The sequence below is a fragment of the Fukomys damarensis genome, unplaced genomic scaffold (genome assembly GCF_012274545.1).
Source record: "Fukomys damarensis isolate Sample0158 unplaced genomic scaffold, DMR_v1.0_HiC HiC_scaffold_9, whole genome shotgun sequence".
In the NCBI taxonomy this organism is placed as follows: Eukaryota; Metazoa; Chordata; class Mammalia; order Rodentia; family Bathyergidae; genus Fukomys; species Fukomys damarensis.
The window spans coordinates 31824356-31850574 of NW_022900921.1; the positions used below are offsets into that span (position 1 = coordinate 31824356).

General features: G+C 40.4%; 1 protein-coding gene and 1 non-coding gene across 3 annotated transcripts in view; both read right to left on the reverse strand.

The window, feature by feature from the left end:
* Mcc (MCC regulator of WNT signaling pathway) overlaps window positions 1-26219 on the reverse strand; it is a 349153-nt gene that overhangs the window by 195047 nt on the left and 127887 nt on the right. The window lies entirely within an intron of this gene.
* On the reverse strand, window positions 22892-23022 carry LOC117285394. Its single transcript, XR_004516447.1, has one exon. It is a non-coding gene; the product is annotated as a small nucleolar RNA SNORA70 (small nucleolar RNA).

Consider the following 26219-nt stretch of genomic DNA (forward strand, 5'->3'; position numbering starts at 1 on the left):
AAAAAAAATCGGAGAACACCACACAATTCTCCTTATCCCTGTTTATACCTTACATTCTAGGTTCTTAGGTTCCAATATTCAGACACATATATGTGCCCTATAAATTTTAAAGGTGAGTTGGCCATGCAAATAACTTCCTTTCTTCAGCCTGTGTAATAGAAAAAGAGTAAGTGATATTCCAAGAAAAACTTGCATTTAAATGGAATTCAGAACTTGAGAATTAAAGGTCCATTTGTACTCAGAGGAACTGAGGGCAGAAGTGTGAATAAAGCAGAGTGTGGACTCAACACTCTTCCAATATGATGGCACAGTGCCTGGGAGTCTCTCTCTCACTGCACACACTTTCCATGATGGATTAGCACCAGGCAAGTTAGCACCTGGAGAAGCACCACTTCACTTGGGGTGTGTGGGGGGGGACTTCCTTGACTGCACATTCCCCCACCGCAGAGAAACCACTGTGATAAAAAAAGACTCTCACTACCTATGCTCCTCCCAAGCAACAGCAGTATTGTGACGGGGGCACCCTTCCACTTCAATGTGTGATCCAGCTCTGGAGCTTCAACTCTGGAGAAAGAAGAAAGAACAAGAGCCTGGACAAACATCCACTCTGCCTACTTCACCAGATTTTGAGAGCAGCAACAGTCTATCAAGGTCTCCCTGGCTTCTGAGACTCCAGCAGACGGAAACACCATGAGTGATATTCCTGCTACCCTTTCTTTTCGTTTCCTACCCCGAGTATGATGGCTTTCCTCATGTTCAGGACAGGCCCTTGGGTGTCCCAAGGTGTGAAGCACACTATAAGATGCGGGCTACAAGATTCCCTTTCAATCCTCTGGGATCCACACAAATGAGCTGTGCTCCTACGAAGTGCAAGATGGCAGCTCACACATGATGTACGCAGTACTTGATCCTGAGTCTGAAATGACATTGCGGCATTTGCTGTATATCCCACGGTGGACACAACAATCTGGAATCCAAATTTCAGTCACTTCTAGAAATGCTCATGGCAGACAAACTTTCCAGGCAGTGTAGTAGGAACCAGTTTCCCGTTTACCTCTGAGTTGTATTACTTATAGTGCCACTGACTTTGAACACATTACTTCATTCTTCTGTCCCTTCCTCGTCTGCTAAAGGAAGATAATTATGTCTAGTGTTGCTGAGGATTCATTAAGTTCATGAATTATAAAGTACTGAGGTTGATGCCAATAGCGTTTATGTTCGCTGTTAGCATTATCAACTATAAATATTACAAGTGAATATTTCCAAGTAAGGCACCCTGAGGACCAGTGATGAAACAGTAAGCTTAAACAAGCACCTTGGGGTAGAACAGATGAAAGGCTGGATGCGCCCTGGAGAAGAAAGTCAGCTTCCCCGGGGGGTTGGGGGGGACAACACACGACAGGCTGAGTGGCAATGCTGAGAATTAGGAGCACAGGTGTGTTGCTGCCAAGTCAACACTCAAGGCCCACTCTCTTCACAGTCCCAATCTTTAGCTCCTCAAGTGAATTCACAACAAGCTAATTCTTATTTTCTTACAGAATAAAAAATCGGGCTTGGGATTTAGCTCAATGTTTCCACCGCCTGCCTCACAAGTGCAAGGACCTGAGTTCAATCCCAGGTACAAAAAAAAAAAGAAAAAAAAAAAAAAAAAAAAAAAAAAAAAGCCTCATATGTATATTAAGAGAAAAAGAAATCAGACTGACCATCAGTTGTAATCACTCTGACAAATTCTTCAAAAACAAAAAAAAACCTGGGAAGAGCCTGGTGTAGTGGTACATGCCTGCAATCCCAACACTTACTGCAAGTTCAAGGACATACTGTAAGTTCAAGGCCAGCATGGTCTACATAGAGAGACCTTGTTCCAAAAAACCAAAACAAAAAAACCCTGAGAAATAAAGTGGTAAATGGGGTTCTAGATATACTAAAAGCCCTTAGGGTATTCATTAAATACTTGCTAAATGACTGAACCTGCCTATTCAAAGAAAACTCAGAAATGAAAAGGCCTTCAGGGAACACATCTTGGGAGCATACAATTTACTAAGTATTTTGCTTCTTAATAACCACAAAATTTTGGTCTATATTTAAGTTAAATATTTAATTGGTATAAATAATACTAGTGTGATCACTGAGATACAAATGGGAACATTTTATTTAAGACTCTTTTTTTTTTTTCTGGTACCGGGGATTGATCTCGGGTCTTTGCACTTGCAAAGCAGGCACCAGAACCACTGAGCTAAATCCCCGGCCCTTATTTAGACTTTTTAATGAGTACATTTTTCGCCATATCTTTTTTTTCCTTAACGAGCATATTTTTGACCATTATGTATAAAGTTTTCCAGTTCAAAGACTTTTTTTTTTTTTTTTGGTACCAGGGATGGAACTCGGGTCCTTGTGCTTGCAAGGCAGGCGGTGGAACCACTGAGGTAAATCCCCAGCCCCTCAAAGACATTTTAATATAACGTAAGTATTTTCATTGACAATGGGGAAACAAACAGGTTAAATTCCATGAACAGCAACTACCAACAACCTCTACTCTTCATTTATCTCAATGTTCAAAAATACTGTTATGGAAAAACCCAAAAGAAGTTCTCAAACTAGGACAACTGGTGCCTCAGGGAGGTCATAAAACTACTAAACCTTGTATCTGCCAAGAAGAGTCACTAACTTTAAAATTACGGTAGTCAATCAAAAGGGGGAGGGGGTAGGCTAACAGCCTAAACAAGTAAGGAAGTAAGGGCCAGTCTTGTTTTAGAGAAAGCAGAGGCATATGTATACGTGGGCTATGAAAGAGACTGTGCTTGAAAAATAAAACAGGGCTTCCTCACTGATGAGTCTCTATTCCATTCTCATTTCTGACTGATGGAGAAACTTCAAGGCTTTCTCAGAACCAAGAGATAAGAATCTTATGTGCATTACTGACAATTTAATATCTTCTAAGGTATCAACACTGAAGAAAAATCAAGGTCGCCTCAGGCCTTACCTATGAGAACTGAATTACTTTTCAGCAACAGTAGAAAAGTAATGTTCATGAGTAAGTATGACGTGGGGGGCCAGACAGGGAAAAAAGAAAGCAGGGATGCAGAGACAAGGAAGGTGGTGTGCTTTGTGATTTTCTCTTCTTTCACAATAAAGGCAAGTTCAAATATTTCTGGCTGGTAGACTTTTTTTTTTTTTTGGCACGAGGGCCAAACACATGACCTTGCACTTGCAAGGCAGGCGCCGTTATCACTCAGCTAATCCCCAGCCCACTGGCTGGTAGGCTTTTATCAAACGGACATATAAGGATATGGCTCTCTGGCTTCTCACATGGCATAAACAAGAGGTTGCAGAAGTACACACTCAAGCTCACAGTTATACCCAGAAAGCACAAACTGCAAGAATTACAAGGTATTGGTGAAGGAGGTGATAAAGGAGACATGGGGTGGCAAAGCTGGCTGCAGAAATGAGCTGGACCAATCACAAAACCCCAGGGCAATCCAAGGATCCAAATGTATGTAGAACTTCTAACAAGTGCCAAGGAGATGTATGCTGCTAGCCCATGTTGTGTGTGATCATGGTATGAACTTTTATTTGCACTTTTATCTTCCTTTTCTTTTTGTTCAGCCCCAGTTCAGCTGGTTTCTCCCAAGCCTGTTTACCCCACACTTTCCAAATAAACTTTGTGACACCCTTATTAGCTTGTCTCATTTAATTCTGAAGCAAGAAGAACCTGGAATACTTTTGATTGACTAGCCGTTTTGGTTTTTTGGTATGGGGATCGAACTCAGGACCTTGTGCTTACAAGGCAGGCACGGTGACACTAAACTAAATCTGCAGCCCTATGAGCCATTTTTTAAAGAAACAACCTTGTGAGAGAGGCACCTGAGGAACTTAGAATATGATATATAGTAATATACCAATGTATAGTTCCAATGCCTCTAGCTGCCTACTTACACAGTATTCTTTTTTTCTTTTCTTTTTCTTTCTTTTTTTGGTACCAGAGATTGAACTCAGGACCTTGTGCCTGCAAGGCAGGCAGTGGAACCACTCAGCCAAAATCCCTGGCCCCTTACACAGAATTCTTAAATCAGGCTGATGAGCTTTGAGCACTTTTAAAAACCAGTAATGTTGAGGAGAAATTTTTTTCTGTTTGTAAACAAAGCAATTATTTCACAGAAAACTGGGAGATAAAGAGAAAGAAGTGACTTACAAAATCAGTACCCACAACTAATTGTTAGCATTTTGTATATTTCATTCTAGGCTTTTTTTTCCCTAACTCCTAGTTGGCAGCTAAATGTGCTAACAGTCTTGCATTTTAGTCTGTTAAAACAAAACAAAACAAAACACTCTTATTGAGGCTGTTAAAAAAACTCGAGCCCCTTAAGCTAAACCAAATGACTTTTCCTAACTACAGTTTTGCCATCCAGTGTTTGAAACTCAAAAACAAACGCTGTTAATGATGAGTCTAAAGTACACAGAAGCCAGAGGTGAGATGTTGCCCTCCCAGAGCCTGCTGGGGGGGGGGGGATGGGGAGCGGGTACACGGCAACTCCACTCTGTACGACTGCATCAAGTGTCTTAGGGTGACACAGTTCACAGAAGGGAAATACTAATACTCTCAGGTTTACACCAATGTATATTTCCAGTTTTTGTAAAATGGTTGTTCGGAAGGACCGGGGATTTAGCTCAGCGGTTCTGCCACCTGCCTCGCAAGTGCAAGGACCCGAGTTCGATCCCAGGTAACTAATTAATTAATTAATTAATTAAAGATGAAATTTTTAAAAATAGTTGTTCAGAGCTTGAAACATTCTCCAAGGAAAACTGCCAAGCTTAGAAGAGGGGCATCTTTTCAATTTGTTCTGCAGCATCTACTTAATCCATATAGTTTGAAGCAAAGGTTTCAAATAGATAATTAGGACAATTACTTGAAATGTTTTATATTCATTTATGTGTTTATTCTTCACTGTAGGACATACAACATTGATGTAGTACTAAAATAATTTAATTTTTAGATATATATACAATAGATACAAGCTGTGAAATCTCAGACTTTTTATTCTTAAACAGAGAAGCTTAAAGACAGACCATTAGCTTAAGCAATAACGCCAACGTTTGAAACCATACTGATAACCAGATCTCTTCATATAAACAAGTTCCAAGTTTCAACTGGGATAAACCCAGGAATAAATCTGTCATGGAAACATTATACTGTGTTATCTCTTTCAGAGATCAGTTTGATAATGGAGTCTGGAATCCCAGAGCAGGACTTTGGAGGGGGAGCAGGGCCGATTCATTTCTCAAGAAGGAACCACCTCACATAGCAGAGTTCATGGTGTTCTTTTTCAGTCTTTCCTTAACCTGATCGGTGGAATTAATTTTCACTTCATACATCTTCAAGGCATCTGACTAACATACCTGCTGAAGCCCATCTGTGGGCTCCTGGGCCAACTTATTACAGGGAACAGAGTTCAAGCTCTGTCACAACTAAGGAAGGACCAATGTATTAAAGGCCAGATGGGGCTGAGCACAAAAGGTCTTGCATATCAAAATGCAGCACACTTGTAATAAAGACTTCAGTGGAAAGTAACTTTTTTTGTACTGGGTATTGAACTTGGGATGCTGTGCTTGCAAAGCAGGCAGCAGAACCACTGAGCTAGATCCCTGGCCCAATGGAAAATAACTTTTATGAATGAAGATTAAGTATGGGATTCATATTTTAGTCAACCAGGCATATACATTCTCATTTGTGACGTGTACATTTCTCGTTTGTCAGATTTCCCATGTGAACTGGCAACACCTCTCTGTAGAATCCAAACACAGTAAAAGACAGACTCCTGGTTCTGTGCCACATCCTGTCGGTTTCTGATCATTACCTGGTCTCCTATTCCCCACCCAGTGGTGGTGACTGGTTCTCCACACTGAGTTCAAGTTGAACTTTAAGACACAAATCTATCATTTCTCCAATGGCTCCTCTCTGCCAGTTTTTACATTCCACTCTTTTCTGGTTCCCTGTTGTGCAAATTAAATCTTCACAGGTGACTGTGAGGTACAAGGTGGCAGAAGCTACTGTTTACCCCACATCTACTTCATTTTGCCTAGGAACAACTCTGCTCCCCTGCTCACGGGTGCAGGAAACTACATACTGCCTCCAAACAACAGTCAGAACACCATGCTCCCCAGCACAGTGATTGGCTTGGCGTGGAGATCATGACAATTACCAGATGTGGAGAGAATGAGGCCCCAATATAACATCCAGGCCTCAGGATGGAACCACAGGAAAGTCACTCCTGGATTAATGCCATCCATATAAGCCATTTTCCACTGAAGTCTTTGCCAAAAGTGTGCTACACGTTGGCAGGTGGGACCTTGCATTCTCAACTCCACCTGGCCTTTAGCACCTTACTTACTTGGGAGAGAACCTGAGTTCTTTCTGCTCTCTGGAGTTGGGGTCCCAGAAACCTGCAAAGGGCTTCAGCAGATGTGTGAGTCAGAGCCCTTGACGATGTCTGAGGTGAAGATCATTCCACTGACCAGACTGAGAGAGGGCTGAACTAAAGCAAACTGATAACTCTGCTGCATGAGGGTTCCTTCTGGAGAAATGAATAGAAATGGGTCAGTTTTGTTGTTTGTTCTTACAACTATTTTGAAACCGTTTTTAAGGTTTAACTAAAATAAGCCTAAAACTCGGACCACACTGAACTTATCTGCTTATGACAGATATGTTTGTAAGGCTGTGAGACTAAATAGGTCTAGATCTCTCAAGTCAATGGGACAGAAGTAACTGCATGATCCATGTTGTTCAGCCTCTAGTTTATGTAGTTCAACCACATTGAACCTATTCTCCCTTCTCTGGCTTATTTACTACATCAGTGGGGCTCTTTACCATAAGGATGGTTTTAATGAAAATTGCTTAGATGTCACATTTCCCTTCTTCAAAGCGTCTAATGCCAAGGGTATCTACCATCTAGCCTATACTTCACGCAGGAATTGGGCAATTTAATGCACCCAACTCATATATTAAACTAGCAAATGGGAGTGTGCACTAAAGGTGAACAGAACCTATGCCCCAGGAACCAAAGCATCAGAACGGGAAGGGCTGGGAACTGGACCACACCCAAGTTCCATCTTATAAACGCTAGTTAACACAGCACAGAGGTTCCTCTGGCTACAGCCTTGTGAGTCTCCAGGTCCAGATTAAAATCCCAGTGAGAGGTACATGGCTTTTAAACAAGCTCCCCTCCTCTTCAGTTGTTTGCACAAATAATCACAGATTGTTAACCTAAGAAGGGACTTCAGGGACCAGACTTACTCCTAAATTAAGAAACATCTTGGGAGCAAAGAGTAATTTGACTCAGAGCATTGGGATTAAACAAAAGGACATCTACTGCTCCTGTAGAATATCCCATAGCCTTTTGCATACAAACACGGTTTTTAAGTACAGTTAATTAGTTGATTTAGAGTCCGAGTAACATCAATGTGTCATTCATAAATCATATCGAAATAGCTTTAGTTTCACAGTAATAAGAGTCTGATCTATATGCCATATTGATATAAATATATAAAATTCAGCTAACTTCTAGTCTTTTCTCTGAAATGTGATAATACAGGCAGCAAATTGGTCACATATTTTTCACTTCTTTCCAAGAGCCACTAAAGTGATGTCAAATAAAAAAAAAGATATACAACACAGATGAAGGCAAGAGAATACAGGGGAAGGTAGCAGAGGAGTTATTTCAACAAATTTTGGGAAGACGCAGTGCACAAAAATTATGGCTGATTTAACTTCCTCAAGTATGCTATAGCCAAAAGTACCTGGGCAGGATGTATCAAGAAAACTAATTTGCTCTGGGGGCTGGGGATTTAGTTCAGTGGTGCCACCACCTCCCTCTCACAAGGAACTGAGTTCGATCCTGGTACAAAACAAAAGAAACAAACCTAATTTGCTCTCACAGAAACCCAGAGGCTTAGAATCGGAGAGACAATGCGCAACAAAATATAAGGCTGAGACATGACACTGGAAACTGGAAACTTCCAGTTTAGAGAGAAATTGGACTTTCAGGTCTCTGCCTTAACCCTTCACAGATGTAGGACTAGTGGTCTCAGCCTCTTCATTACCTTCCCTAAACAACATAAATGTCTGGACAAGCTAGGTCTGAAAACCACAGAAATCAGGCACGATTTTGGAATGAACACAAAAGGGCATTACATAAAAATATGCTCTCCAAAGCATGGGACTTGTACTACTTGGCTGTTTGATGCTACAACAAAATACCTGAGGCTGGCTTATTTTTTTTAAAAAAGAAGTTACTTATAGTTGTACAGGCTTAAAGGCTTAATGATGACAATGACATCAGCTTAGTTCTGATGAAGACTTTGGAGTGATGGGAGCATAATGGCAGGAAAGAGGGAAAAGGAAAGAGGAAGGGAAAGAGGGAAGGAGAGAGGGAGGGAGAGAGGGAGAGAGGGAGAGAGGGAAGGAGAGCCACACACTGGGGATATACCTCAGTGGTAGGTACCCTTGGGTTAGATCCCCAGGACCATGAAACCAACTATGTGATGTTTCTATATGTTTAATGTTTGAATCAGGGTAAACTCATCTATCTCCTCAAACACGGCAAAAGACAAATCTGGGGGAAAAAATAGCCAGTCTTTTTTGTGCAACAACCCTCTCTAGAGAACTAACTTTCATCACAGGTAAACTGCCTTCATCCTCTCTGAGGATGATCAACCACCCAATAACCCAACCACCTCCCACTATCTCCATCCCTCAAAGGTCCCCCAACCTCAACACTGCTAAAAACCAAGCCTCCAAAACAGGAGTTCTTAGGAGACACCTGCATCCAAATTATAGCCATCGTCGTGCTACTTTCGTTCTCCCAAATGTTGGAGGCCAAGAAGGCAACTCTAAAGTAGGAGATTTGAGAAGTCTCCTCTCTCAGAAGACAGAATAGACTTCCAGTTATCATATGGATGTGTGTACTGGTGAAGAGAGTTTGTCCCAAAGCCCACCTGTTGCCTGGTCCAACTACTTTCACAAAGTCTCAGATTTTTCATTCTTTAAGGCAGGAACAGATGACCAAAAACACAATATATTTGAGGAATTCCTCTAACAGAAAGGAAAGGGTCTAAGTCAAACAATATAGTATAAAAGAAAAATGTCTCCATTCCAAACCACACAAACTTTTTCATTATCTTGAACATTTTTGTGGTGTTAACCCCATCTCCTAACATAGCCACATTTGGCAAGAGACCAACATACAAGGTATGTGGTATGACAAAAACATATACTGAATGTTTATGCTTTTTAAGTAATACAATAGGTCCAGGGATTTAGCTCAGTGGTGACACTGCCTGCCTCATAAGCACAAGGTCCCGGAGTTAAATCCCCTGTACCCTCCCCACCAAAAAAGGTATTACAGTAAAAGCATTAACTGCTACTGAGCCCCCTCAAAATCGTACCTCTGCTTTAAACATACTTATTCCTCCATTCTTGCCACTTTCTGAAGCAATTCTGGAAGTCCTCTTTCATGAGTGTCTTTAGTTGTGCTGTCATGGCTGCCTTGATATCCTGAATTGATTAAAAATGTTTACTTTTCATGGTCATTTGACTTTGGGGAGGAGCATTAGAGCATATAGCCAGACTCACACTTTAAAGACCTTCAGACTTTCAGACATCGTGTTTCCCAGTGCAGGTACTTCAGAGTCACTCTCTTCAATCTCCCCAAAAGAATAAAAAACCACTTGTGGAAAATTTAGAAACTGAAGCTGGGATTCTACAAAAATAAACGGGTCAGGGAAAATTAGGAAGAGTGAAGATGAGTTTCAGGAGTTGGTGGTAGTGAGAGTTTCCACTCTCCACTGAGGCTCAGATCATCAAACAAATCCAGTCAATAATGAGAGGTCATGTAGGCAAAATCTTACTCTTCTCAAACTACTTTTTTGAAAGTGTTTAAGCCAAAACATCCAGGGTATTGGTTTGCTGAATTCTGAAACCAAAAACTCTGCCCTCTGCATATCTTCTAATCAATATAGTCCCAAAGGCCAGGTCTAAAGTTGGCTGGCTGTACCACCACTGTTTTCTTTCCTCTAATGGGTTAATATCAGGTACGGGCATGATCTAGAATTTCATGCATTTACACCAGCCCTTTTCTGGAATGAATCATCTATACATATAAATAGACAGTAAAGAAAAGTCTGTTCATTAAAAGAAACAATTATTAACTCACCTGGTAACAAAACTTCAGGGACTATGGACTACTCATGAGAGACAAAAAGGTTTGTCTAAGATAATTTTTCTGAGATAATTTCAAAAGTACTGTTTTCACCTTTTTTTCTGTTTAAAATTTGATAGTGGCTCCTGAACCAAGTTACTCCTTCCCAGCCGGGCATTCAAGGCCTCAACAGTTGTTCATGGCACTCTGGGCCTGCATCCCAGAGCTGCCAACCCCTTGTACCATGTTCCAGACAAGTGACAACATGGAATTTCTCAGCGCTGCCGGCATCTCCCTTGGACTTTCCTTTCCTTCCTGCTCTACGTTTCTCTTCTTCTTTCACCCATTCAATACCCAGCTTGACCAAGATTCAAATTCAGTCCAGGGTACTGTGCACTGGACTGGAACACCACAAGCACCTAGCAACAGCAAACACAACAGGATCTACTCTAGGGCAGAATAAATGTACAAAGTAATCTCTGGAGCAACCTGGAGAAACCAGGGTAAAAATCTAGTTAAGATGTTCTCTAGAAAGTACATACTGAAATATTACAGTTACCTAAATCTAAACAATTGATTCCAATAGATATGGCTTATGTAATACATTTCCAAATGGAAATATGCGTTTGTCACTCTCAAATAGCTTACCTAATGTGAATACAAGGTTTTGGCTGAATTAATGATAAACTTTTAACAACACGTGGAATGGTCACCTACATTTTCATGTAATATAGAAAATAAATATACTTAAATCCTCTACAAGTAGATTTACAGCCTGTAGGAACAAATATAGTTTGATTTGCCCAGTAGTTATACTTTGAGAAAATGAAACACTCCAAATTATGTAATACTTGATATAATCACTGCAATTGGAGCAAGAATGTGTTTAACGTGTACTCTGAAGTGTAGCTTATACGTTATGAAACTTCAGAGGTCTCAGCTTTTAAAAATGCTTTAAATAACATTTCCAAATACAGCATCTCCAATCGCATGATTGAGAATTTACTTAGTCTGAAAGACAAAATGTCAGGCTCCAAAATGAAGGAAACAAAATCAGTGCAAATCCATATCTACTCTCCCCTAGAGAAATGATTTCATTCTGCAGTTTGCCATTTCTACTATTGGGGGCTGAGAGTAAAGATAGCTGAACAGGAAGAGATGCCTCCCTAACGCAGGAAAATAATGCTGCATTTTACTACTACCCCCCAAATATATTCATATAAATAAACACTACTCAAATATATATGAAAAGAAAACCCATTACGGCAGCAAATGTTATAAAACCTGTAACCAGCAGCACAGCCTACAAGTATGTGAGAATTCTAAGGATCTTTCCCCAGGCCTTATATAAATAGGCTATTAGATTCAACATAAACAATGTAGTTGATGTTTTTTTATCCTTCTGGTACTGGGGATCAAACTCAGGATGTTGTGTTTTGGGAGGCAGGTATGGCACCACTAAGCTAAATCCCCAGCCTGAGAATTAACATTGATAAGTCAGTGTAGGTTCAAAACTACACAAACCTGTCAGAATAAACATGTAGGCAGCTGTTGCTTCTGGAAAGTACATAAAAAATTAATTTTTTCCCATGGAAATGGGAAATGAGGAAAATGTCAAAGAACCTCTTATGCTATGTTCTCCAAATCATCTAGATTTTTTGTGTAACCCAAAGGAATATTTTACATTAATTTCCACAAACTATCTGAAACCTAACTAGTCAGAGTGAAGGGTGAACAGAGTAGATTTCAGCTCTTGCCACAGTATTTTCGGAGCAACCATGGAAAAAGAGCCAACAAGAAGTATACCACCAGGATAATAGCTGGTTTGGAATCCAATGTTAAACAAAACCCTTAGCAGTTAATTTTAAAATGGTGCATCCACTCTGCAGCCCTCCTAGGGGATGTACAGCTGCTCAGTTTTCAACTTCACAGTTTTAGTAACAAATGTCTGAAAAAAAACTTCATACTTTTATTTCCTCCTTTCTTTATCCCCGCTCCTAAATGGTGGAAAAGCCAAAGGTAACCATAAAGAATTCCTACTGAGGCAATTTAAGATGCATTCAATCACAGCCATTGCCACTTTGAAAGGAAAAGAGTCACAAGGAGGAAGGGCCATCAGTGTAATCAGCATCTAATGGGATCACGCAATGTCTGAGGTCTGGGCTTCACATGACACCAGGCCAAGAACAGTGTTGTTTCAGAGGTTTAGAAAGAGATCTTGTTATAAAGGCTTTGAGATAAGAGCCTGAGCAAAAATTTCCCAGGGCAAAATGGGGAACAAAAAAGAATGAAGTGTTGGTGGAAAAGAGAGACATTTAGATTTAGTTATAAAAGATGGTTCACTAGCTGGGAATTTGATAAAGAATAGAAGGAGAATAATATTCAGCCAGAATTTCAGGACTCCACCAAGCAGCTCAGATTGCAGAAGTCTTAGGGTTCCACACACATGCTTCCACACTTGGGGCCCCAAACAGAGATTTCGTAAAATAAGATCCCTACTATTTTTTAAACTGTTAAGTTTAAAAATTCATTCTTCCAAAAGCAATTTTTCACGAAAAATTAAACCTCAACTGGACGTGGAGGAAGAGGAAGGTAAAGGGGAAAAGTGCATCCCAGCTGACAGAGGGGCATTGATGCTGTGTTGTAGAGCTTAAGGGAATTCAACAATGTCTTCCAGATTTGGGGAGGGGGAAGCGGGGGTGGATTTAATTTCTAGAATAGGAAGACCCAGTGACGCTTTGGTAAGTGCCTGCTATTTGCCACTTCAAGGAGGAATTTGGAGGGATGGAAAGAGACAGCTAATTTTATCTTTGATCTAGACAAAGGCTGTAAGCTAAGTAAATTTGAGAAGAGATAATGTCTTTTGTCCTCCAGTTGGCAGCTTTTCATTATTTTTAAAAGCTGTCTTATTTTCTGATTATATTTAAGACAAATCCTTTAAAAAAAAGAAAAAGAAAAAGCCTACTACTTTATTCTGTGAACTCCATGCTGTCTTCATTAAGTTATGCATTGCATTTGTAAATCACTCTTCACTGCTTTATCATCATGAGGGGGCAAAAAAAGAGACTGTACTGTAGTGTTTCCAAATCCGATCATTTGAAAAAGCCAGGAATGGAGTTGGCATGGTTGTGAATCCCACACTTGGTAAGCTGAGACAGAAAGACTGCAATGAATATGAGGCCAGCCTAGGCTACATAGTGCATTAAAGGCCAGCCTGAACTACACAATGAAATCCCATTACAAAAAAACAAAATAAACAACAAATCCAATCACTGGAGTTACTTGTATAACATTAGGTTTAGGACTTGGAAAATGGCATCAGATGGCATAGACCAGCCCTCTCCATATTAAAGTATGTGGTGCAGGGAGATTACAAGATGTGGCAAGGTTCTCTGTGACTTTTCAAAACTCTCTTCACTCAGTCCATTGTTGAGCCCACTAAAAATAGCCCATCCTTTCTGTCTTTGTCCTCAAATACTTTGTGGCAAAAAAAGGAGCTGACCAGATACCAGAGATGTAGTATCTAAAGCTAGGACCCCTGCCTAGGGCAGTTTACAAGGACTAGGGAAGACACAGCTCTACATAAAACACAGGTAATAGATAAATAAAATAAGGAAAAACTCTTACAGGAATCCACAAAAGGGACTCTACCAATAGCAGCGGCGACTGAGGGAGATGAATGCTGTTGGTGGAAAAGAGTAAGCCACAGATGAAGATCACTCAAGCAATAGACGGGGAGGCAGTGTAGACCGCAGCCAGCAGCATTCAAAGATGGTGGGTGGCATGGTCATGGTAGTAACAGAGAGCACTGTGACAAGGGTGACGAGGGAGTGAATAAACAACAATGATTTTATTACCAAGCTAAGGGATGTGAACTTTATTTTCCAGGCAGTCATGACGATTTCTACTAGAAAGTATATCTTCAGATAGAAGTTGTAGGAGAAACACAAGGGATACACATGTAAAGCAGCACACTAAAGAGCATAGTTCTAGAAATGCATCACAAAGTGGATTAAAGAAAGACTGAAGCCAGGGAAATGAGAGGAGACTTAGTACAGGTACAAGACGATGGGGACTGGTAGAAAACAGAGGAATGAAGGAAGGACAAGCGTGAAAAAGAATGTTCTGAAAGACAGATCAATAGCATGAGGACACATCAACTGGGCATGGAAAAATCAAGGCTCAAAACCTGCAGCTGAGTGTGGAAGAATGTTGTCACCCTGACCAGGGAAAGGGATCAGGACACTTGGACAGGCAACAACAGGGGAAGGGCGCGGTCATCTATGAAAGTAAGGAGAAATCAGATGCAGAACTACAGCTCTGCAAAAGACACCAGGAAGTACATAGTGCTGGGAATTACTCAGAACAAAGAGCCAAACCTTGAGGGTGAATGAGACATCCAAGTAGTCCCAGGACACAAGGCTAGGCATGCTGGCATGTGTCTGTAGTGTAGATGCATTTGGGAGGCTGAGGCGGATCTCTTGAGCCCAGCAGTTTGAGACCTGCCTGGGCAACATAGACAGAACCTGTCTCAGAAAACTAAAGAACTTAACCTGAAGTATGCCCTATAATCAAGGCTGGGAGAAGCAGGAAAGATTAGGACAACAAGTAAAGAAGGAAAAAACCTCAAGAAAAGGCTAAAAACAATGACAGTACATATGAAAAGGTGAGGGGGAATGCTTCATGTAACATAGTATTAAATTACTCACGAAATCAAATGAACACCTAATAACACAATGGATGAGGTGATCAGCTCATGGATACCTGAGCAAGAGCTATATTCAATTTTATCCTCAGTTACTCCTGCATGGGTAAATATGAAATTACAAAAATAAATTTTATATCCACATAAAGTAATATATGAAGAGAGTGTAAGAAATGGCCTGGCTGCTTTCTAAATTTACTTAGTGTTGTGACCATGTTCAGTCTGCTAAATGCCAAAAGGGATGGGCAGATCAGGTCTGGTTGATACGTTTATCAAGAAAGATCCAGAATGTCAAAGCTCTTTTCACCCTCTTACCCCACTGTAACAGTGAGAATCTGATATAAAAAGGGTTTTTGCACCAGGAACAAGACAGAACAACGTTGAGGCTCTTAGTACCTGTGCCACACAGTCTCTCAACTGATTTCTCCCTCCCCTCCCACTCAGATAAATGCCTGACTGGATCCCACCATCTCAGTGGATTCAGAAAGGACATGCTGAGCTGACGGAGAAAGGAGCTGAGAGGCCCTTTTGTTTACGCTACAGAAATCATTCTGCTCCAAAGATGTCGATCAAAATATAAAGATCCACTTAGGACCAAATGAAGCTCGGGAGGTCAGCAGAGAGATGACAGTGACATTCCCTGACTTCACTAAGTCAGAAGAAAAACAGTTCCTAATGGTCCTATCTCCCCACTGTCCAAGCCTAATCTTATTCTTTTTCTTCAGAGCTTTCTTCAGAAACAAGGTTTCCTTAGTAGTCTGCCAAACCAAATCCTCTAGTTATGATCTGATCCCATTCTTTGCAGCCTCTCTCTGCTACTCTTCTGCTGGATACTTGCTCTCCTTTGCAGCTTGTCTTCCTGCCTCCTGGTCCACCCCCATAAAAGGAGACAGACCTAGCTGTCTCTGAGCTTGTATATTCCGAGCATGTACAACACATGGGCCACTGCTGTGTGTGGGGCAGACAGCACAACAGCATGCTCCATCTCACTTCAGCCTGCTCCACCAGGATCAGGGCAGGGCCAAGGGATCAGACAGCTGAAGGTCACCTTCAGGCCCTATTACCCAGGATTCCTGACTCTGGTGTCACCCTTTGCCTTCAAGCCTTTGGTTTTACCATCTGCTAACCTAACCCTCTGTGATTCTAAACTTGCATGTTACTAGCCTCTTCAAACTCCAATGCAGCCTTCAAAAAGCTGGGTGGGGGAAGTAATAAATATACTGCAGAACGTCAGGAAACACCATCAAATAAGAAACATCTGGAAGGGAGAGAACTTCAATGGCATATTGAAACCCAGACAAAATCAAGAAAGAAAAAATTATCTCCCTATAAGGCCAGCCCTGCTTCCCTTAGGGTCTCAAAGAGGGGCAGTATACAGCAGAATTTAAGGATAGTCAGTGAGGACCCACTAGTGCCTTAAGTTACACAGGATATTCATTATGTTAAGGGAGAAGAGAACAACCATTAACCCCTGATGAGAGAGAGAGTCAGTGAGAAGTGGCTTCCCCAGGAATCTTTATCTCTCAAGCAAAGATGACAAGAGTCATTTTTCAGATGAAGGGAAAGCTGCACAAGAGATTAAACTAGCACAACCTCCTTAGTTTACACACAAGGAAAAGGAAGGTTACGAAGGAAAGTTGCCCAAAAGATATACAACATTGAGTTGGGATTGGATCTCTGTTTCTTGCATCATCACACCACAGCACACTGCCTCCCTACATCTGTTCTTTCACATGCTGAGACATGTTCCTTCACAAATATTTCTTCTGAAGTTACTTAGGTTACCAGACCTTTTCTGTGATCCTGTCTTCCTGCTATTGGAATCTTAACATCAATCACAACGTTATGTCATACACTTCCTGAGAAGTGCACAGAACTGTTTATGCAAGTGGTGTGGGGAATTCAGATCAAATGTTCAGTGACTCAAAACTGAAGACGAAGGCGGCTAACACTGGGAAACTCATGTGGCTTTTTCTAATGGGCTGAGTTCCAAGTATGTGTAATGCTACTCCCTCTCTTCCGAAGTTCTAATGCCTGGAATCTTGAGGTCAGGCCAAGGTTGATTTACATGCGCAGAGGGAACTCCTGAGGATGGTCTTAAAAAAACATGGCCCCCGAACAGGTAAATTTAGCACACATCATTCCAACAAACTCTCAACTGACAATGTTCTCTCCAACTGCTTTGGTGCACAAAGGATTTATAGCTTTGCCATACTGATGTGAGGCAGAGAATTTATCCAGAAGGTTCTCTTATAGTATAGCTTTAACAATGCAATCAGGACAGATTTTTCAGCTCCTATCTATTAACAAATCAGTACTGCTCAGAAGAATATAAAGTTAATCAATCTCAGTCCCAAACTTCAGAAATAGTTTCTAGTTGTCACATTACAACCTCTGTGAATGAGAGGCACGCTAGCCACAAAACGAGGAAAATATACATCAATCTGGCCAACCTGAGAGGTATTCTCTTCCTTAATTTTTAATCAGTACTGCTTGCTTTTTTTCCTTTTTTTAAACAAAAAAGTTGTTACTGCTTAAATTAGATGTCAACAGTTCCATGAAAGTTTCCATTAGACCTTGCTCATTTGTGCTTGGAAGTGGAATGCCACCTTAGAACTTACTAACAGAAACTTCAAAATAGGGACAGCTTCTCCGATAGTTTGGAATCTTTTACAGCGGAGTCTTTCCAGTCAGGGTGACAATGGAGGACTAGAAGGGCCCTGCTGTAATTACACAAGAGTGCAGGTGGCAGCCGATGTGGACTGAGTGGGGAAGTGTGCCCATGTGAAGCACATGGCCAATCTAGAGGGGGCAGGAGCTGCTCAGGCTTAGCCAATTACCTCGAAGAGGAAGACCCCACCAGTTCTGCCAGATTGATGACTTCTCAAGAAAAGCCATGAACCCAGGGGAAGTGCTGATTTTTTAAAATGTTTAGTTGAAAACAAAACACTATTGCACCCAGGGCCAGGGATTTAGCTCAGTGGTGCCGCCGCTGCCTGCCTTGCAAGTACAAGGCTCAGAGTTTGAACCCCAATACCAAAAAAAAAAGACCCACAAAAAAACAAAAACACTGCTGTGCCCAGACAGATAATCCCCATCAGCTTGACATGGTTGCTGCATTTGTAGTGTTATACTTTTCCTCCATAGGAGTCAAGACACTGCATATTCAATAGCTACTGTACAAACTACTTCAGATTGTTAAGTGTCAAAAACTTTCTGGTGGCCTGAGAGGAAGAACATGAGATGGCAAATTACTATTATCATTATCATTATTATTATTTTGGTACCGAAAATCAAACTCAGGACATCTGCTCTTGCCAAGCAGGCATGGTGCCACTGAGCTAAACCCTCAGCCCGAGACGGCAAATTATTAATGTTTCATCCACACAGGGACAATCAAAGCATTCAGATTCTGTGTAATGTTAGCAGGTTAAGGCAAGTAAAATCCTACTCGGTCCACTCTGAAAGTCAACAGAGAAGCCCACTCTCTTTACCTCTGTACAATCCTCTTCTTCAGTTCAGCCTTAACAAGTGGCCATATCCTGCTTCTTTCTGAAATTATCTCTAACAAGTTCCCACTGTACAGTCTTGGTGCAGGTCCTCAGTCACTGCCCACACCACTGCAGTCACTAGGGCTCCCAGACTCCAATTTCTCTCCTCACTTACTCCAAACCCATACTACATCAACTGCCAAAGTGACTTTTTCCTTAAATGTGCATAGCATGAACTCTATGGACGTAAGCAGGAAAGTGCTAATAGTTGCTATCTTTGAGAGGTAAAACGGAAGACACGGAAACCGGGTTCAAATGAGGATTACATTCTCCTGCATGTCCTTCTGTACTTTCTGAACATTTTAAAACAAGTACTACTTTCTCAAATACATATTTTACTAAGTGTAATACCTCAGGGCTTCTAGGTTAAGAACTAAGATGTCTTTCCATCACAGCCCACTACAACTACTAGGTTCATAAGAAAGATGAGAGTGTGAAAAACCACAGTAGAGATTAAGAGAAATGAGGGAAGACAAAAGCAAAGTTGGAAATGGGCAAGATCTGAGACCAGAGGCTGTGCTACTTGCAGAGCGGCTGCAGAGCAGTGCACAGCCCAGCTCTCCTTCCCTAGCTGACGAGTGCAGTGGTAGACACCTACCGTCTGCCATGTGCTCTGGCATCCTCATTGTGGGGGACTCTCAAACTGGGGGAACCTCAATATGGCCTGCTTCCTTCACCTGGAAGTGAAGGAAGTGAAATTTGTTTTTTGATGTACTGCACCCTCAGTTTCAGCATTTGAGGACACTCCTCCTTGGAAGGATAAGCAAGCAGGGGCAGAGGATAAACAAGGAAAGGAGGTGGATGAAGATGAAGCCAGAGAATTTCAATGGAAAAAAATATGTAATCAGATATTAGAACACCCATCATATATACATAAAATAAAGGCATTATCATGAAAAGGAAAAGAATAGATTACAATTAAAATTTGGGGTTCTGGACTCTTGAAGTTCAGTAAAAAGGACAGGGAAAAAGGGGGCCATGAAATTCTCAGAAAACTAGGTGGTGGGAAGGGAGGAAAAAAGTCTGATAAGACAGTTTTAGGAGGAGGCCTAACACAATCAGCTGATTTTTTAAAAAAGAAAAGAAAAAGAAGGGATGAGAAGGTGATATAAAGGAAGTAATGAAAGAAATATGAGAATTTCCAGGAGCTGAAGAACATCTTTATATTGGAAGAGCCCACAGGTACTGAGCAGAATAAATGGAGAAAAAAGTGATTCTCATGAAAGATCACAATATTCAGGAAAAAACATTCTGCATTTCCAAAGGTCTATATGAAGACATAAAACTCAATAACAATGACTTCAATTAGAGTTCCTTTCAAATGCTAGAAGAAACTACACTGAACTCAAAATTTCATATTCAGCCAAGTTACCAATTAAGTATGAGGGCAAAGAAGCACAGGTCAAAGTGCACCTGTCATGCCCTCTTTCTGAAAACTTACTTCAAAATATATTCCAGCAAAATCAGAACTAAGACTAAGAAAAAGTCAAAAGAAAAAGTAGAATTATGACAAGAATAAAAGGGAAAAAATTTCAGGGCAACAGCTATACAGCAGGTCTTGAAGGCAGTTCCTAATAAAGCATTCAAAATGGTTGTGTGATTCAGATTTATGATGCTGACAGACAAACAGAATTACAAAGCTGAGTAAGAATGTCCATACATGAAGCAAATGAAAGTTTGCCATGAGCCTAAGCAACTGACCAAACAATGCATTTGACTTAGATGCCCTTAACATCTTCCCTCAAGTGGATCATGTTTAGTAACCCAGAATTCCATCTTTGTGGTGCAGTCATGCTTCTTTTTTCATTCATAGTTTGATACCATTTTGAAAAGGACTCTGAATCCAACCAAGATCCAAAGCAGACCATCTCCATGGACTTACAATGTTGGGTGCCTGAGTTATCTTCCTTTCCAACCTCTTTTCCCCTTACCTGCCCCAGGACTAACCTTGTTTTTCCAGCCTGGTCAAACATCTAAGGAGGTATGAGCCAAAGTCCTCTGAGACAGCTTCCTTTATGAATAAAATAGGCCAAGTCTTATGAAGAAAAAAGCTTTGCTGTTTCTCTTCCCTGTTTTTTCCCTGCCATTTCATGATCGACAATAAAAGTTACATATTAAGAAAGACAGGACAGGAGTGTTAAAGTTCCAAGATGATTTTCATGAATGCCTGTGAATGCCTGTAGGGGTCCTGGATGGATTTTGAGATCAGAAACAGCCCCTCTAAAGAGTTCAGTTGCCTGTATGTTGCTGCTGTGTTGGGGAAAACATTCCTAACTGATAGAAGACATCACTTCTTATTTTCAGTGAAGTCCAGTATAAGTTTGACTGTAGACATTAATAAGTGAGAAAGATTTAACTAATACTTAAATCTTTCCTTACTCTTTGCTCCAGAGGAAAATAACCCAATAAGGATTTTCACTTCAGCCTCAAAAGGACTGTAATGTTGTTTATGGGTCCGACAGAGTTTTTTATTTAAACGCTTACGATGCCCCAATCAAAGCCTAGCCCTTATGCTGACTATGGAACTAACAAAACACCATATCTGCCCTACTGTGCCCCAGTAAAACGTTGTCAGACTGTGGAACTATGTTATGCAAGCATAGCAAAGGGAATAATTTAGGTCAGTTTAGTAAAATTTTTAAGACCTAGCAAAACTTTAAAATTCAAAACCATGTTTTTGGCCTCATTCAGCTCTATCAACATTGTGTCTACCACTAAACTGTGACTTATTCACTGAACAATGGCACAGATAAGCCAAAATTATATTTGCCTTAAATCAATTTACATTTTAAATTGGGTGTGCCTGTTGTTCTGGGAATTCACCACACCCCAAACAAATTGAATCCAAATGGAAGGTTCTAATTAAAAAGAAACCAGCGTGTTATTTAGCCGTTATATCTGAACAGGGTTCCAGCAGGCAGGCACTCAGTTAAGAATTGTATGGCCACGGGAGAAACCAGACTGTCAACAACACACAGGATAGCCTCAACTGAAGAGTCATTGTGGCCTTCAAAACTGGGTTAATTCCTATTTTTGCTTTATTTCTACACAATATCAGCCTTTTGCTTGTTTTGAAGAAAATGCTAATAAAGTAAAACTCAGCTGGATTATACTTCTTTGAATTTTCCAAGATGACGGATTTCAATTCAGATATTTGCAACCCAGTAGAAGGTCTGAGTGCTACCAACTGTTTATCACGCTCCATTAAGTCTCTTCCGATGTCCAGTGGCACCAAGTAGTTATAACGAACTTCTCATTTTGCTTTTCCCCTTGTATCTTGTCAGTGGTATAGCAATGTATAGGCAGCTGCAGATTTATGGGGCTAAATAATTGAAAATTTAAGGTCATAGGCTTACAGGTACCACTTCCAGTCATCCTAAGTATGGTGTATGGAACCAGAGTTTAGGCTGCAGACAGATTTGGGCATCAGCATAGAGGATGCAGCCAAGTCTGGGCAAATTTCCAGAGTATAGAGAGATGGGAAAAAGAATTCAAAGCTAGAACCTCAGAGACTTCAGCAACAAAGAGGCAGACAGAGGAAGAGGAGACAGAAGAAAAAAAGATTAAGAAAAGACTTTAGGCAATGAAGAGTCAAGAGAAAGGAATAATCTTTCAAGAGAATCTGATCTGGAGCAGAGAGTGCAAGTGAGAAAGGGAGTAAGAAGCAGATTTAGTAAGAGAGAGAAGTGAGCTGAGCAGGAAAGAAAAGTGAGGATTCAGACAGGAGGCACAGTCAACTCTTCAAAAAGGCTGGTAATAAAGCAGCAGCTAAAGGCATGATTGTAAAAACAATGTAATGATGTTGGGAAGACCAGGAGATAATGAAAAGTGATAATCAAGGAGATGCAGTCCTAGAGGGAGCAGAAGAGGCCCTCCCTATCACACACATGGAGACAGAGAGCCTCTTCCATTATGGGGTGAGGGCAGATGGATGAATGGCACAATGCAGAAAACTGCAAGTCTTATGACAAGCTAAGGAAATCACAACTAATGGCTCTCTTCATTCTCAACAGAGCAGGAGGCCAGAGCATCTGGTGACACTGATCAGGTATGAAGTTTTCGCCATGGTGGTTGTTTTTTGGTGGAGGTTTCATTATGGTTTATTTTGGACAGGAAGCAGAAAAATTAAGGAGGCGGAAGGCCAGTGGAAACCCTCATCAGAGCAGGACTTGTCAGTTGTACAGGGGACAATAATTGGGAATGGATGTGATCCTACAGACACTCAGTATAAAATGCTTCTGAACCAACATGTCTTCAAATTTATCTGAGCTAAACTTGATAAAGCCCCATTTCTTTGAGATGTGGATATTCTAGCAACCAAGAAACCTGAATTTGGTCCTACAAGGGGCCTCTATCACATGCTCCTTGTTTTACAAGTATCTTCGGCCACACTGGGAACAGTCTGAGATTAGAAGAGATCAGAAATACGAATGTCCATGATAAATGGCTGTCTCCAAGGTTCCTTAGCGAAATTTGTTCAAGCAATATGATGTAGGTACCACCAAAGAGGTTGCTTTTTGCAGCCACTGAACATCAGGCCCCCATGAGGAGCCCAATCAGCAGGTATGAAGGTCAGTCAAAGTAAAAAAAATATATATACAATTAATTATTTGTGGTGAATGGAAGAGATTCCCAAGGCAGCATTTTCAATAAGCATGTTGCAAAGGGTCATAAAATCAGTAGTACACTACATATAATAAAGCAAGAATTATACAGGATAAGATTAATGTAACAGTTATGTGTATACTAAATCATGATTTAAAAAATGTATTTTCTGTGGGTGGCAGTGAAAATATTTGACAGTCAATAGGCTAAGAGAAATAAAAGAGGGCCGGAAATTTAGCTCAGTGGTTCGGTGGCCTGCCTTGCAAGCGCAAGGACCCGAGTTCAATCCCCGGTAAGCAAGAATTATACAGGATAAGATTAATGTAACAGTTATGTGTATACTAAATCATGATTTAAAAAATGTATTTTCTGTGGGTGGCAGTGAAAATATTTGACAGTCAATAGGCTAAGAGAAATAAAAGAGGGCCGGAAATTTAGCTCAGTGGTTCGGTGGCCTGCCTTGCAAGCGCAAGGACCCGAGTTCAATCCCCGGTGCACAATTTTAGTTCTTGGGGACACTAACCTACTTGTTCTGATTTGTGCCTTACACTTGGCCTGAGTTAGAAGAGGTAATTAAGTTTAAATACTCCTGTTAAATGCTGTGACTCAAGAAAAGAACACATATAAAACACATAAAGTAATATATCTTATCACTGTAATTATGCTAATTAAAACTTTTAAAGTAATTTGACAGTAAATTAAGAGACTGTGCAAGAAGAACAAGATCTGTACTGCTCTGCTGGACCACATATTGTGCTTCTTGCTATTCATTAAAATGTGAATACCAGCCAGGCGTGGCAGCACATGCCTATAATCCCAGCACTTGGGAGGCTGAGGCATGAGGATCGCTGTGAGTTCAAGACCAGCCTAGGCTACACAGTGAGTTCCAGGTCGGTCTCAACTACATAGTGAGACTCTGTCTGAAACGCCCCCCGCAAAATGTGAATGCCAAGCCCAGCATGATGGCACACACCTATAACCCCAGCATACAAAAGGCTGAGGCAGAAGGATCACCTTGAGTTCAAGGCCAGCCTGGGCTACAAAGTGAGACCCTGCCTCAAAAAACAAAAAGAAAAAAAATTTCTAATACCAAAAATATTTAAATAATGTATTTAACTTGTAGACATAGCATGTGTAAAAAGGTCAACAAATGTTCTCTTTTAAACCACCCATAGTTTTAAGATTCAAAATAGTAATAGCAAAAGCACACACACAGTTCCATTGTTGTTAAAGTCTCTTCAACTGAAGACAAATCATTTCTCTTCCACTTCTAAAGAAACCAAAAAGTGACTCCATTTCAAAGAAATGTACTTATTTTCCACTCTCAGTCATTTATGAGGTGTCTCATTATTGAATCCTAATTTAAACAGTCAAAAATAAACATAGCCATCTTCTCATTTAGCCAAGTACCAAAGATAACTCAGGGATCATGACTGTCCTTCAAAGTCATTCAGCCCTAAATGAGAACCAAGATCTGTCATGTAAAGGTACAAGATCCCAATGATGAATTTAACTGTACTGCATACTTAAAAAGTACCAATAAACTAAAAAAACATTCAGCCCTGACTTCTAATCCCATAAATCTACTTCATGGGTTACAAAACAGCCTCTCAAAATACAGGGAGTCAGTAGTAGACTCCACCTCCCACTTCTAAGTCATTTAATAGACCCATTATCATTTACCAAAGGAAAACAAAATTAATTGGAAAGCAGTTTGCTCTTAATATGTTTCAAAAGTCATTTGCAAAAATGGCTGTGAAACCATTTTATTTCTTAATCTCCAGTAATCAGCTTAAATTTGGTGGGGGCAGGGGCAGGATGACAGAAAGAACCTGAGGGCTATTACTTTGCACTTGAGGATGAATCTAACTCCTAGAATGTTTATTTTCATCAAAACGGAAGTGAAGCTGTTTTATATGTGTGACCTACAGCCTTGTCCTACAGAATGCTATATTTTACCCAGATAAATACGTGTATCTAGGAAAAGTCAAGTCTCAACTAAGCTATATAAACTTAGCTACAAAATGACTCTGGGAAAGACCAAGAATCTGGGAAAGATGAAGAATTCTGTTCATTAACCATTTGGCCTGGATTCATTACAAAGTCAAGAGCAGCAGCTGAAAAACATGATTTGAACTTTGGAAAACTTTTTCAAACCCAGAAGTTCACCTAATCCAGGGGATTTCAAACTTTTTAGTCTTGAGACTTTTATACTTTAACTTTGAAGAGCTCTATGTCTATTGCTATTTACCACATTCAAAATTAACTAAGATTTTTACATTACTTGTTTCTTCACTAAAATGACTTTTAAATTATGTATTAACCTAAATAACTTTTTATGAAAAATACAGGTTCCAAAAGATAAAAATTTAGTGAGACTATTGTGCATTTTTGCAAATATTTTCCCTGTCACGTTTACTAGTTTCATGCCTGCTTCTGCATTCAATCTCTTATGATGTTGTTTACGGTGAAGTATGTGATTACCTGGCCTCAGACAGATACAGCAGAAAAAGAAAAGGTAGGACCCGGGATTTAGCTCAGTGGTGCTGCCACCTCCCTTGCAAGCGGCAAGGTCCTGAGTTCATCCCCAGTACCCCAAAAAAGAAAAGGTATTATTGTCTTTTCAGATAATTACAGTTTTTTGGTTTGTCTATTTTTTTGGTACTTCCTCAAACTTCAGAGTGGTAGTTTGTTGAAAATTAACTGTAATCCAAGTGGGTATTTACCCAAAAGATATGAAAACACTATGTGGAAGAGATATCTGTACTTCTATGTTTATTGTAGCACTATTCACAATGGCCAAGGTATAAAAACAGCCTTAATGGCCATCAGTGGATGAATATGCATGGTAGACAATTTGGTGTGCTGATGACAGAATACTATTCAGCCTTTAAAAAGAAAACTGAGTTATTTATGACAACATGGGTAGAATGGGAAAACATCCACTCAGGCAGGCAAAGAAAAAAATACGATATGCCTGTCACTTATATGTAGCCTCTAAAACAATATAACTCTTAGAATCAGAGAGTAAAATGGTGGTTACCAAAGGCTAGGCTAGGGGGCAAGAAAGACAGGAGGATGATGGACAAAGGGTATAAAATCAGCCAGAAGAAAATAAGGTTTTAAAATAAGATCTACGTTCAGAGTGGTAAACACAGTTAATAAGTG